This window comes from Poromitra crassiceps (assembly GCF_964638095.1).
Source record: "Poromitra crassiceps genome assembly, chromosome: 12".
NCBI classification, from domain to species: domain Eukaryota; kingdom Metazoa; phylum Chordata; class Actinopteri; order Beryciformes; family Melamphaidae; genus Poromitra; species Poromitra crassiceps.
The window spans coordinates 30,741,878-30,756,396 of record NC_139632.1 but is presented as its reverse complement, the minus strand read 5'-3'; positions in this window follow the sequence as shown (position 1 = coordinate 30,756,396).

Below are 14,519 nucleotides of genomic sequence, written 5' to 3'. Positions count from 1 at the left end.
TAAAAGCTCTGTACCAACTTCAAGTCTCCGGTTCCTTGGACGAATACCTGATTCGTTACAATAGTTTTAGAGTTCTGAACGGGCCTGAAAATTCAAACCCAACCCGACCCTAGTAAGTTGAAGCCCGAGCCCAACCCGACCAATTAGCATAAATTGTCAACCCCTTGGGTCCCTTCGGGTCCCGTCGGGCTCAGGCTGAAACTGAGGACTCTATAGTTTCTTTGTTATGTCTCTACCTACAATATAGTAGGCCTAGTCATAGAGCTCTAGACAAAATCATAGGAATATTCTCAGATTTGGGTTCGAGGGACAAAATCTCATCAAATGGCGGGGTGCCCTGATGTCAACTAAATTGGGGATCCTGATATGAAAAAGGTTGATAATCACTGGCCTAGGGGACCGAGATCTCTCTCTCGGCTGCTGAATCCCACTGAGAATCAGGCAAGGACTGTAATGCAGACCATTTACCATTTACCATTTAGAGAGACGTAATGTTAACCTGTGTCAATTAGGACACCACCTCAAATACAAACGCTCTTTCCTCTGTACTGAGGTGAGATAAGAGGGAGTTACATTAGTACACCACCTCAAATACAAACGCTCTTCCCTCTGTACTGAGGTGAGATAAGAGGGAGTTACATTAGTACACCACCTCAAATACAAATGCTCTTCCCTCTGTACTGAGGTGAGATAAGAGGGAGTTACATTAGTACACCACCTCAAATACAAACGCTCTTTCCTCTGTACTGAGGTGAGATAAGAGGGAGTTACATTAGGACACCACCTCAAATACAAACACTCTTCCCTCTGTACTGAGGTGAGATAAGAGGGAGTTACATTAGTACACCACCTCAAATACAAACGCTCTTCCCTCCTCTGTACTGAGGTGAGATAAGAGGGAGTTACATTAGTACACCACCTCAAATACAAACGCTCTTTCCTCTGTACTGAGGTGAGATAAGAGGGAGTCCAAAGGAGACCAAAATCCATTGAAGAGATCATGCAGGAGTGCACAGGAGCGTGTCAGCCGGATGAGTTGGAATCTGTGGGAGAAGCGCTGAAAGTGTCAAGGAGAGGAGTCATCTATCGTGCCATCAGTCATTGGAACAGCTGCCCCCATCACATACGTCAATCAAACAATATAAGTCCTCTTTCAAATTCCATTTAAGAACCCATTACTTAACAGGTGATCAATAGTCCAGCTGGTCACGAGCAACTCCATTTTTGTATTCTCACAAATGTATGTACAATGTAACTTGTAACTTGTAGTTGTAACCCACCCAAAATGCAAATGTGTTATATTACACATATCTGATATATATCATGTATTATAACTTGTAAACATCACACAAATGTGATTGTATATATGTATAAGACTTGTATTGTATTGCATTATTGTATTTTATTTGGACCCCAGGAAGATTAGCTGGTGCCACAGGCATCAGCTAATGGGGCTGCTTTTTAAATGAATAAATACATAAATAAACTAGAACGACCGCAACGCGGACTTATGCCTCCGCCATTAGTTGATTCTGGAGTCCAAATCGCCATTTGAGGCAAATTGGAAGAGATTCCGTCAAGGCGCTCCTGTGATGTTGCGTTACAGAGCTTGGAAATTGGGTGTGTGAGAGGTCACAGTGACCTTGAACTTTGACCACCAAAATGTAATCAGTTCATGAGTCCAAGTCGATATTTGAGAAAAGTTTGATTAAATTCCGTCAAGGCATTCCTGAGATATCGCGTTAACAAGCTTGAAAATGGCGTTCGAGAGCTCACCTTGACCTTTGACCTTTGACCACCAAAATCTAATCAGATCATCCTTGAGTCCAAGTCGATGTTTGAGACAAGTTTGATTAAATTCCGTCAAGGCATTCCTGAGATATCACGTTAACAAGCTTGAAAATAGCGTTTGAGAGGTCACAGTGACCTTGACCTTTGACTTTTGACCACCAAAATCGAATCAGTTCATCCTTGAGTCTAAGTAGATGTTTGAGGCAAATTTGATGAAATTCCGTCAAGGTATTCATGAGATATCGCGTTAACAAGCTGGAAAATGGCGTTTGAGAGGTCACAGTGACCTTGACCTTTGACCACCAAAATGTAATCAGTTCATCCTTGAGTCCAAGTCGATGTTTGAGACAAGTTTGATTAAATTCCGTCAAGGCATTCCTGAGATATCGCGTTAACAAGCTTGAAAATGGCGTTCGAGAGGTCACAGTGACCTTGACCTTTGACCTTTGACCACCAAAATCTAATCAGTTCATCCTTGAGTCCAAGTCGATGTTTGAGACAAGTTTGATTAAATTCCGTCAAGGCATTCCTGAGATATCGCGTTAACAAGCGTGAAAATGGCGTTCGAGAGGTCACAGTGACCTTGAGCTTTGACCTTTGACCACCAAAATCTAATCAGATCATCCTCGAGTCTAAGTCGATGTTTGAGGCAAATTTGATGAAATTCCATCCAGGCGTTCCTCAGATATCGCGTTAACAAGCTTGAAAATGGCGTTCGAGAGGTCACAGTGACCTTGACCTTTGACCTTTGCCCACCAAAATCTAATCAGTTCATCCTTGAGTCCAAGTCGATGTTTGAGACAAGTTTGATTAAATTCCGTCAAGGCATTCCTGAGATATCGCGTTAACAAGCGTGAAAATGGCGTTCGAGAGGTCACAGTGACCTTGACCTTTGACCTTTGACCACCAAAATCTAATCAGATCATCCTTGAGCCTAAGTGAATGTTTAAGGCGAATCTGATGAAATTCCGTACAAGCGTTCCTCAGATATCGCGTTAACAAGCTTGAAAATGGCGTTTCGAGAGGTCACAGTGACCTTGACCTTTGACCTTTGCCCACCAAAATCTAATCAGTTCATCCTTGAGTCCAAGTCGATGTTTGAGACAAGTTTGATTAAATTCCGTCAAGGCATTCCTGAGATATCGCGTTAACAAGCGTGAAAATGGCGTTCGAGAGGTCACAGTGACCTTGACCTTTGACCTTTGACCACCAAAATCTAATCAGATCATCCCTGAGCCTAAGTGAATGTTTAAGGCGAATCTGATGAAATTCCGTACAAGCGTTCCTCAGATATCGCGTTAACAAGCTTGAAAATGGCGTTTCGAGAGGTCACAGTGACCTTGACCTTTGACCTTTAACCCCCAAAATCTAATCAGATCATCCTTGAGCCTAAGTGAATGTTTAAGGCGAATCTGATGAAATTCCGTACAAGCGTTCCTCAGATATCGCGTTAACAAGCTTGAAAATGGCGTTCGAGAGGTCACAGTGACCTTGACCTTTGACCTTTGACCACCAAAATCTAATCAGATCATCCTTGAGCCTAAGTGAATGTTTAAGGCGAATCTGATGAAATTCCGTCGAGGCGTTCCTCAGATATCGCGTTAACAAACATCGTACGGACGGACGGACAGCCGTACGTACGGACGGACAACCCGGATCCATAATGCCTCCGGCCTGGCTATCGCCGGCGGAGGCATAATAACCTGTGTCTGATACACCTTAGTGTTTCCTGCTCACAGGATCACTGGAGAGAGAAAGAGAGAGACATCATGTTAACCTGTGTCTGATACACCTTAGTGTCTCCTGCTCACAGGATCACTGGAGAGAGATGTAATGTTAACCTGTGTCTGATACACATTAGTGTCTCCTGCTCACAGGATCACTGGAAGAGAAAGAGAGACACATCATGTTAACCTGTCTCTGATACACCTTAGTGTCTCCTGCTCACAGGATCAGTGGAAGAGAAAGAGAGATATGTAATGTTAACCTGTCTCTGATACACCTTAGTGTCTCCTGCTCACAGGATCACTGGAAGAGAAAGAGAGATATGTAATGTTAACCTGTCTCTGATACACATTAGTGTATCCTGCTCACAGGATCACTGGAAGAGAAAGAGAGACAAATCATGTTAACCTGTCTCTGATACACATTAGTGTCTCCTGCTCACAGGATCACTGGAAGAGAAAGAGAGAGACGTAATGTTAACCTGTGTCTGATACACATTAGTGTCTCCTGCTCAAAGGATCAGTGGAAGAGAAAGAGAGAGATGTAATGTTAACCTGTGTCAATTAGGACACCACCTCAAATACAAACGCTCTTCCCTCTATACTGAGGTGAGATAAGAGGGAGTTACATTAGTACACCACCTCAAATACAAACGCTCTTTCCTCTGTACTGAGGTGAGATAAGAGGGAGTTACATTAGGACACCACCTCAAATACAAACGCTCTTCCCTCTGTACTGAGGTGAGATAAGAGGGAGTTACATTAGGACACCACCTCAAATACAAACGCTCTTTCCTCTGTACTGAGGTGAGATAAGAAGGAGTTACATTAGTACACCACCTCAAATACAAACGCTCTTTCCTCTGTACTGAGGTGAGATAAGAGGGAGTTACATTAGGACACCACCTCAAATACAAACGCTCTTCCCTCTGTACTGAGGTGAGATAAGAGGGAGTTACATTAGGACACCACCTCAAATACAAACGCTCTTTTCTCTGTACTGAGGTGAGATAAGAGGGAGTTACATTAGTACACCACCTCAAATACAAACGCTCTTTCCTCTGTACTGAGGTGAGATAAGAGGGAGTTACATTAGTACACCACCTCAAATACAAACGCTCTTTCCTCTGTACTGAGGTGAGATAAGAGGGAGTTACATTAGGACACCACCTCAAATACAAACACTCTTCCCTCTATACTGAGGTGAGATAAGAGGGAGTTACATTAGGACACCACCTCAAATACAAACGCTCTTTCCTCTGTACTGAGGTGAGATAAGAGGGAGTTACATTAGGGCACCACCTCAAATACAAACGCTCTTTCCTCTGTACTGAGGTGAGATAAGAGGGAGTTACATTAGTACACCACCTCAAATACAAACGCTCTTTCCTCTGTACTGCGGTAAGATAAGAGGGAGTTACATTAGTACACCAGCTCAAATACAAACGCTCTTTCCTCTGTACTGAGGTGAGATAAGAGGGACTTACATTAGTACACCACCCCAAATACAAACGCTCTTCCCTCTGTACTGAGGTGAGATAAGAGGGAGTTACATTAGTACACCACCCCAAATACAAACGCTCTTTCCTCTGTACTGAGGTGAGATAAGAGGGAGTTACATTAGGACACCACCTCAAATACAAACGCTCTTTCCTCTGTACTGAGGTGAGATAAGAGGGAGTTACATTAGGACACCACCCCAAATACAAACGCTCTTCCCTCTGTACTGAGGTGAGATAAGAGGGAGTTACATTAGTACACCACCCCAAATACAAACGCTCTTTCCTCTGTACTGAGGTGAGATAAGAGGGAGTTACATTAGGACACCACCTCAAATACAAACGCTCTTTCCTCTGTACTGAGGTGCGATAAGAGGGAGTTACATTAGGACACCACCTCAAATACAAACGCTCTTTCCTCTGTACTGAGGTGAGATAAGAGGGAGTTACATTAGGACACCACCTCAAATACAAACGCTCTTTCCTCTGTACTGAGGTGAGATAAGAGGGAGTTACATTAGGACACCACCTCAAATACAAACGCTCTTTCCTCTGTACTGAGGTGAGATAAGAGGGAGTTACATTAGTACACCACCTCAAATACAAACGCTCTTTCCTCTGTACTGAGGTGAGATAAGAGGGAGTTACATTAGTACACCACCTCAAATACAAACGCTCTTTCCTCTGTACTGAGGTGAGATAAGAGGGAGTTACATTAGTACACCACCTCAAATACAAACGCTCTTTCCTCTGTACTGAGGTGAGATAAGAGGGAGTTACATTAGTACACCACCTCAAATACAAATGCTCTTTCCTCTGTACTGAGGTGACATAAGATGGAGTTACATTAGTACACCACCTCAAATACAAACGCCCTTCCCTCTGTACTGAGGTGAGATAAGAGGGAGTTACATTAGGACACCACCTCAAATACAAACGCTCTTCCCTCTGTACTGAGGTGAGATAAGAGGGAGTTACATTAGTACACCACCTCAAATACAAACGCTCTTTCCTCTGTACTGAGGTGAGATAAGAGGGAGTTACATTAGGACACCACCTCAAATACAAACGCTCTTTCCTCTGTACTGAGGTGAGATAAGAGGGCGGCACATGGTTGACCAGAACACTTGCGAAACGTTAGTGATAGGGCACTCTGAACACGGCTGAAATGTTAAGTGTCAGGTCACTCTGAACACGGCTGGATCGTTAGTGTTAGGTCACTGTGAACACGGCTGGATCGTTAGTGTTACGTGACTCTGAATACGGCTGGATCGTTAGTGTTAAGTCACTCTGAACACGGCTGGATCGTTAGTGTTAAGTCACTCTGAACACGGCTGGATCGTTAGTGTTAGGTCACTGTGAACACGGCTGGATCGTTAGTGTTACGTGACTCTGAATACGGCTGGATCGTTAGTGTTAAGTCACTCTGAACACGGCTGGATCATTAGTGTTGAGTCACTCTGAACACAGCTGGATCGGTTTGTGTTGAGTCCCTCTGTACACGGCTGGATCGTTCGTGTAGGACCCATTGCACATGGTTGACCAGAACACTTTTGAAACGTTAGTGATAGGGCACTCTGAACATGGTTGAAAGCTTAGTGTCAGGTCACTATGAACATGGCTGAATCGTTAGTGTCAGGTCACTCTGAACACGGCTGGATCGTTAGTGTCAGGTCACTGACAACGTCCTGGATCGTTAGTGTTAGGTCACTGTGAACACGGCTGGATCGTTAGTGTTAAGTCACTCTGAACACGGCTGGATCGTTAGTGTTAAGTCACTCTGAACACGGCTGGATCGTTAGTGTCAGGTCACTCTTGACAACGTCCTGGATCGTTAGTGTTAGGTCACTGCGAACACGGCTGGATCGTTAGTGTTACGTGACTCTGAATACGGCTGGATCGTTAGTGTTAAGTCACTCTGAACACGGCTGGATCGTTAGTGTTAAGTCACTCTGAACACGGCTGGATCATTAGTGTTGAGTCACTCTGAACACGGCTGGATCGGTTGTGTTGAGTGCCTCTGAACACGGCTGGATCGTTCGTGTAGGACCCATTGCACATGGTTGACCAGAACACTTTTGAAACGTTAGTGATAGGGCACTCTGAACACGGTTGAAAGCTTGGCGTCAGGTCACTATGAACACAGCTGAACCGTTAGTGTCAGGTCACTCTGAACACGGCTGGATCGTTAGTGTCAGGTCACTCTGACAACGTCCTGGATCGTTAGTGTTAGGTCACTGTGAACACGGCTGGATCGTTAGTGTTAAGTCACTCTGAACACGGCTGGATCGTTAGTGTTAAGTCACTCTGAACACGGCTGGATCATTAGTGTTGAGTCACTCTGAACACGGCTGGATCGGTTGTGTTGAGTGCCTCTGAACACGGCTGGATCGTTCGTGTAGGACCCATTGCACATGGTTGACCAGAACACTTTTGAAACGTTAGTGATAGGGCACTCTGAACACGGTTGAAAGCTTAGTGTCAGGTCACTATGAACACGGCTGAATCGTTAGTGTCAGGTCACTCTGAACACGGCTGGATCGTTAGTGTCAGGTCACTCTGACAACGTCCTGGATCGTTAGTGTTAGGTCACTGTGAACACGGCTGGATCGTTAGTGTTACGTGACTCTGAATACGGCTGGATCGTTAGTGTTAGGTCACTGCGAACACGGCTGGATCGTTAGTGTTACGTGACTCTGAATACGGCTGGATCGTTAGTGTTAAGTCACTCTGAACACGGCTGGATCGTTAGTGTTAAGTCACTCTGAACACGGCTGGATCATTAGTGTTGAGTCACTCTGAACACGGCTGGATCGGTTGTGTTGAGTGCCTCTGAACACGGCTGGATCGTTCGTGTAGGACCCATTGCACATGGTTGACCAGAACACTTTTGAAACGTTAGTGATAGGGCACTCTGAACACGGTTGAAAGCTTGGCGTCAGGTCACTATGAACACAGCTGAACCGTTAGTGTCAGGTCACTCTGAACACGGCTGGATCGTTAGTGTCAGGTCACTCTGACAACGTCCTGGATCGTTAGTGTTAGGTCACTGTGAACACGGCTGGATCGTTAGTGTTAGGTCACTCTGAACACGGCTGGATCGTTAGTGTTAAGTCACTCTGAACACGGCTGGATCATTAGTGTTGAGTCACTCTGAACACGGCTGGATCGGTTGTGTTGAGTGCCTCTGAACACGGCTGGATCGTTCGTGTAGGACCCATTGCACATGGTTGACCAGAACACTTTTGAAACGTTAGTGATAGGGCACTCTGAACACGGTTGAAAGCTTAGTGTCAGGTCACTATGAACACGGCTGAATCGTTAGTGTCAGGTCACTCTGAACACGGCTGGATCGTTAGTGTCAGGTCACTCTGACAATGTCCTGGATCGTTAGTGTTAGGTCACTGTGAACACGGCTGGATCGTTAGTGTTACGTGACTCTGAATACGGCTGGATCGTTAGTGTTAAGTCACTCTGAACACGGCTGGATCGTTAGTGTTAAGTCACTCTGAACACGGCTGGATCGTTAGTGTTAAGTCACTCTGAACACGGCTGGATCGTTAGTGTTAAGTCACTGTGAACACGGCTGGATCGTTAGTGTTACGTGACTCTGAATACGGCTGGATCGTTAGTGTTAAGTCACTCTGAATACGGCTGGATCGTTAGTGTTAAAGGTCCCAATTCGTGCAGCTGTAACCTCTTAAAAACGTGTGTCTCTGGTCCATAAAACATGATTCTGGATTAATTTGTCGAAAATAATAGCAACCCCGTTTGTTGTGACGGAGTTCTCACTTCCTCATCTCGTCGCTTCCCAAAAATGGCCTGTTTCTATAATATATTCAGAACTAACAGTTCCCATTGGCCGCTGAGGGAGAGCCCGCCCCAGGCTGGGATATCAGATTAGCGTCTGTGGACCAGCACGCTAGGTTGCGAGTTATCGTTAACTTAACGGTTACTACGCTAAAGAGGACATCTCAAAATGCCTAGACTTACCGAATGCACCTCTGCAGTTGCTGGATCACGTACAGTTGGCGTCGCTCCAGCTAGAAGTGTTAATTTTGTGGCTATAGACAAAATGGTGCAGGTAGCTTGTGTGAGAGAGACCCGCGCAGTATGCGTGAGGAAGCTCGTGACGTCCCAAATCCCCGTCTGGGCAAACGAAGCGTTTGGGGGTGTGGCTTGAAGGAGACTGCAGGGGGAAGCTGGATAGGGACAAATCCAACTCTGGCAGAACAGAGCTTGTGACCACTCATTACAGGGAGGGCTGACAGCAGTATATATGCATTTACAAGTAAAAACAGCTTTTGCACGGAATGGGACCTTTAAGTCACTCTGAACACGGCTGGATCGTTAGTGTTAAGTCACTCTGAACACAGCTGGATCATTAGTGTTGAGTCCGTCTGAACACGGCTGGATCATTAGTGTTGAGTCACTCTGAACACGGCTGGATCGTTAGTGATGAGGCTCTCTGAACATGGCTGGATCGTTCGTGTTAGGTCCCATTTCACATGGCTGACCAGAACACGTGCAAAACAGTGTGTTTTGCTCACAGGATCACTGGAGAGAGAAAGAGAGACACAGCATGTTAACCTGTGTCTGATACACCTTAGTGTCTCCTGCTCACAGGATCACTGGAGAGAGAAAGAGAGACACATCATGTTAATCTGTATCTGATACACCTTAGTGTCTCCTGCTCACAGGATCACTGGAGAGAGAAAGAGACACACATCATGTTAATCTGTATCTGATACACCTCAGTGTCTCCTGCTCACAGGATCACTGGAGAGAGAAAGCGAAACACAGCATGTTAACCTGTGTCTGATACACCTTAGTGTCTCCTGCTCACAGCCGTCACAGGATCACTGGAGAGCTAAAGAGAGACACAGCATGTTAACCTGTATCTGATACACATTAGTGTCTCCTGCTCACAGGATCACTGGAGAGAGAAAGAGAGACACAGCATGTTAACCTGTGTCTGATACACCTTAGTGTCTCCTGCTCACAGCCGTCACAGGATCACTGGAGAGCTAAAGAGAGACACAGCATGTTAACCTGTATCTGATACACATTAGTGTCTCCTGCTCACAGGATCACGGGAGAAAGAGAGACACAGCATGTTAACCTGTGTCTGATACACATTAGTGTCTCCTGCTCACAGGATCACTGGAGAGAGAAAGAGAGACACAGCATGTTAACCTGTGTCTGATACACATAAGTGTCTCCTGCTCACAGGATCACTGAGAGAAAGAGAGACACATCATGTTAATCTGTACCTGATACACCTTAAGGCTGAATTATGCTCACCCTGCCGTGAAGGGCGCGGGGGTGGAGCGAGGGGCGGGCGCGTCAAATTACGTAAATTTGTTGGGCGTGGTTATTCGCTAGCTCTGTCGGGCGCTCGCGTTGTGCCTGATTTTTTTTCTAACAGCGCGAGCTTCTTTCCAAACATGTCCGCTTTCGAGCCACTGAACCCTGAACACTGAGCTGTGTTTTCGCCACATTTCTTGACCCATGTGGTAGGCTATAAACTTAGATTTGCAACTGTTCGTTTTTAGTCATTTCACCAAGTAAATGTGTTGTGTTGAGAGCATTATTGAGAGAGATTAAAAGCAGCACAGAGTAGGCTATCAGGGCTGAGAAGTAAAAACGGCTTTCAGTAAAAACATGTTTGGTGAGTCCTTCATGTGCTGATGTGCGGTCGTTTGAGAGTGAAAGCGCACTCAGTACTGCACAGCATTTCATTGCGACTTTTCACGGGCTGTTCTCACCATTGTACAATACATGCTGATCACTTTCTGAGTATAATGGCATCACCCCCAGCGCGAGGTCTGCACGGAGACTCACGGAGACTCGCGGGGCCCCACCCCCACGGAGCTTTGCTCGAGTATAAGAGCACCTTTAGTGTCTCCTGCTCACAGGATCACTGAGAGAAAGAGAGACACAGCATGTTAACCTGTGTCTGATACACCTTAGTGTCTCCTGCTCACAGGATCACTGGAGAGAGAAAGAGAAACACAGCATGTTAACCTGTGTCTGATACACCTTAGTGTCTCCTGCTCACAGCCGTCACAGGATCACTGGAGAGAGAAAGAGAGACACAGCATGTTAACCTGTATCTGATACACATTAGTGTCCCCTGCTCACAGGATCACTGGAGAGAGAAAGAGAGACACATCATGTTAACCTGTGTCTGCTTTTTTTTTTTTTTTGCTCCAGCATTTGCCGATCCAGCAAACACAGGGATGCGCTCAGAGGGTCTTCAATATTCTTCTTTGCGTGTGCTGTGGGGCCCGCCGATTCCGTTAGCACATTTTGGGACTGCTGGTGATGGTTCCATCTTTTCCCCTGCTCACATGTGCTCTGAGCTGCAAACAACATACCGTACATATTTCTATAAAGGAGGTGATTTTTACATGGGATAATTTATTGACAACAAATATTTTCGTTTCCAATTTCGATTTCAGAGATGCTGTCTAACATAGGTGACTATAGTAGGCTATTTTGGTGTAGTTTGACCTACCTGCATCTGGAGATGGTGTGGGCAGTTTGCACTGTTGAGATTTAGCAATTGTTATTTATGATCAAAATATACTAGCCTATCCTTATTGTTTTTATATATATATATATATATATATATATATATATATATATATATATATATATATATAGCCTATATCCCCCCCCCCCCCCGGTTCTCCCCAAAATTTCAATAAACCTTTGGCATATTATTACATTACAACAATACTGGCGGACCATAATAGAAGATGCCAAATCATTCAAAACAATAAGCATTTTGCTTTTAGGAGCATTGTGCCATGCAGCGCTGTTCCAAAACGTGTCAACGTGTGTCGTTGCCTGGGAAACGCACATCCCATAATACAACTGTTCCCATTGCATCCCATAATAGTGTGATGCTACTTGGGATGCCATTGCCAACAGTGTTTCCATTGCCCTCAGAAATGCGCAAAATCTAAATATCGCAATAGAAATTGGGTAATGGAAACACGTGAATTTTGAAAAACCTCCCAAATATCGCAAAAAGTTTTTGCGCTCTCATGAGGTGGTTTTTCAGACGTGTCGATATAGCAGTTTATCGAAACAGTTAATGGAAACACATTTTCCGCATTTGCACGTCATGTGACCCATTCTCCTTTGGAAAAGGAGCGGAAAATAAGTTCAGTAAGTAAGGTTCGATTAGCCGTGGCAAACCCTCCGCAGCAAGTGGAAAACTTTGAAGCAACGCTACCTAGCAGAAAGGCAAGTGTTGTGCAAAAGCGGAGCCGGGAAAAATAGATAATGTGTAATGGCAGAAATAGGCGCGCGCGCATTTGAGCGGCTGAGGGGATGAAAAGCACACACTGGTGCGGTGGTGCTGTCTGAAGTGAATACAGTGACTGTGAGTTAAGAAATTTACCACGAGAGGAAGGGGGTTGTGGCCACATTTACCACTGGTACAGGGTTGTGGCACGAGGCGAAACAACCCCCTTCCTCTCGTGGTAAATTTCTTTTCTACAATAGCTACCACATAATATAAAAAATACACAATTGTAACATTCAATTCATTTATTTACAATCATTACTGGTTTCAGAATACATTTATCCTTCCGCCACAGAATATAGTTCCATTGACAGTCCCATGTTCACTCCGTGACAACTCAAGCTCAGCCAGTTCTCTCTCCCCAATTTCACCATGTCGTTCTTTGTTCACTTCACCTTCATCTTCATCTAACCACTGCTCAAAACTCAATCCACCCAGTAAATCAAACGTTACTACGAAATCGGACATTTCCTTGTTAGAGATTTGTAGACTGACAGGCTAACAGTGGGCGGAGTCAGCACAGGTGTTCTTCATTCATCAGGGAGCGGAGTGCTACTGCGGTTGGAGCCAAACTGTAGATTGTTGGCCTATTTACCACTGTTGCTAGCCAATCAGAATCCAGTATTCACTCATGCTGTTGTAGAATAATACATTGCACACGTTTCAGGTGCAATGTTATAATTATAATACAGTGTGGTCACTGAGGCCACACTGAGGAAGGCCGTAGGGCCGAAACATGTATGTGCTGCTGTATTCCTGACTGAGGTAAATTAAATATTGAAAAGGACTTTTTGAGTGCTGGCTTTTTCTTCTTGTTTAATTTGTACTCGTGCCGTGCACCGGACCTCTTTGTTCACTCTCCGAGTGTGCTCGCATTTTTCTACTTTTGGATAATTATAATACAGACATTCCGATTATTGCACCATATCAGCCTTTTCCCCCCTCCTCCATCTCTAAATCGGACCAGTTGTAGGCTATTAGGCTACATTTTTTCCTCTGCCTGTCGCGCTCACTGCATTCACCGCAGCCAGCAACGTTGCCACTCATTTTATTTTGAATTGATAATCAGGCTAGTTTATATGCGTTGTAACTTCGTGTTGTGATTTGCATTGACCATTGGTTGGATTTGAGCATGCAGGGGACGGGATGATATGGCCATATGGGGCAGATCCACATGCGTAATCACTGTGGCAGCTGCTGGTAACGGGGAATTGCGTTCAGGTGTGTGCGCCGTCAGACCAAACTCAACTTCAATGGAAACGCCTACAAGTCGCAATTGTACATTGTCGAAGTTGTAGAAATATCGCAATTATTTTGCGAAAAACTAATGGAAACACAGATGCGAACAGGTTAGCTAAAAGTTTAGCGTCGCCAGCGAGGGCCCCCACCGTTGCGGTCGGGGTAGGCTACGTTTCGAAATCCATTTAACCATTTATTTTAAACCGTTTAACATCATTGCCATATCTGAAACCTGGATCCGTCCCAGACAAAGGAATGGACTGAAAGGCGCACTGTGCATCTGCGCTTCCTAATTGCAAATTCATTCATTCATCAAAAATAATATTTGCTTATTTAATAGATGGAGATGTGTGAACATTTAATTCTGGCCATTTCAATAGGCTAGACCAGAGCCGTATAATAGAAGAGTTCCGACATCTCCATTCACTCCAATGGACCAGTTTTTTTCCAGGAAGTAGAAAGTGGAACTCTTCAGTAAAAAAAGCAGCACTGTCGAGTTGCATCAAAATAGACAGTGTTGTACTTTGAAAGGGTTTTTCATCACTTGAAATGAATCAAATTGTATATTATCTGCTTTATTTTAGCATGCAAAAGTAGCGCGAGACCCATTCCTGGCTGTTCATTGGCTAATGATTCTTGCATTTTGGTCCTCCGCTGACGCCACTCTCTTAAGGACACTAGGCTAGACTATCATACATCTGCAACCTTTCCCTTCAAACTGGCAAATTAACAAAATGAAAATCGCTAAAGTAATAGGCCTACCGCTGTATAAGACTGGAGACAGACACAACTTCACAAATTATAGACCTGTTTCACTACTTCCACAATTCTCCAAAGTTCTTGAAAAACTCAACAATAGACTGGACAAATTTATCAATACATGCAATTTACTTAGTGACAGCCAATATGGATTCAGAAGCAGATCAACTTCACACGCATTGATGGAAT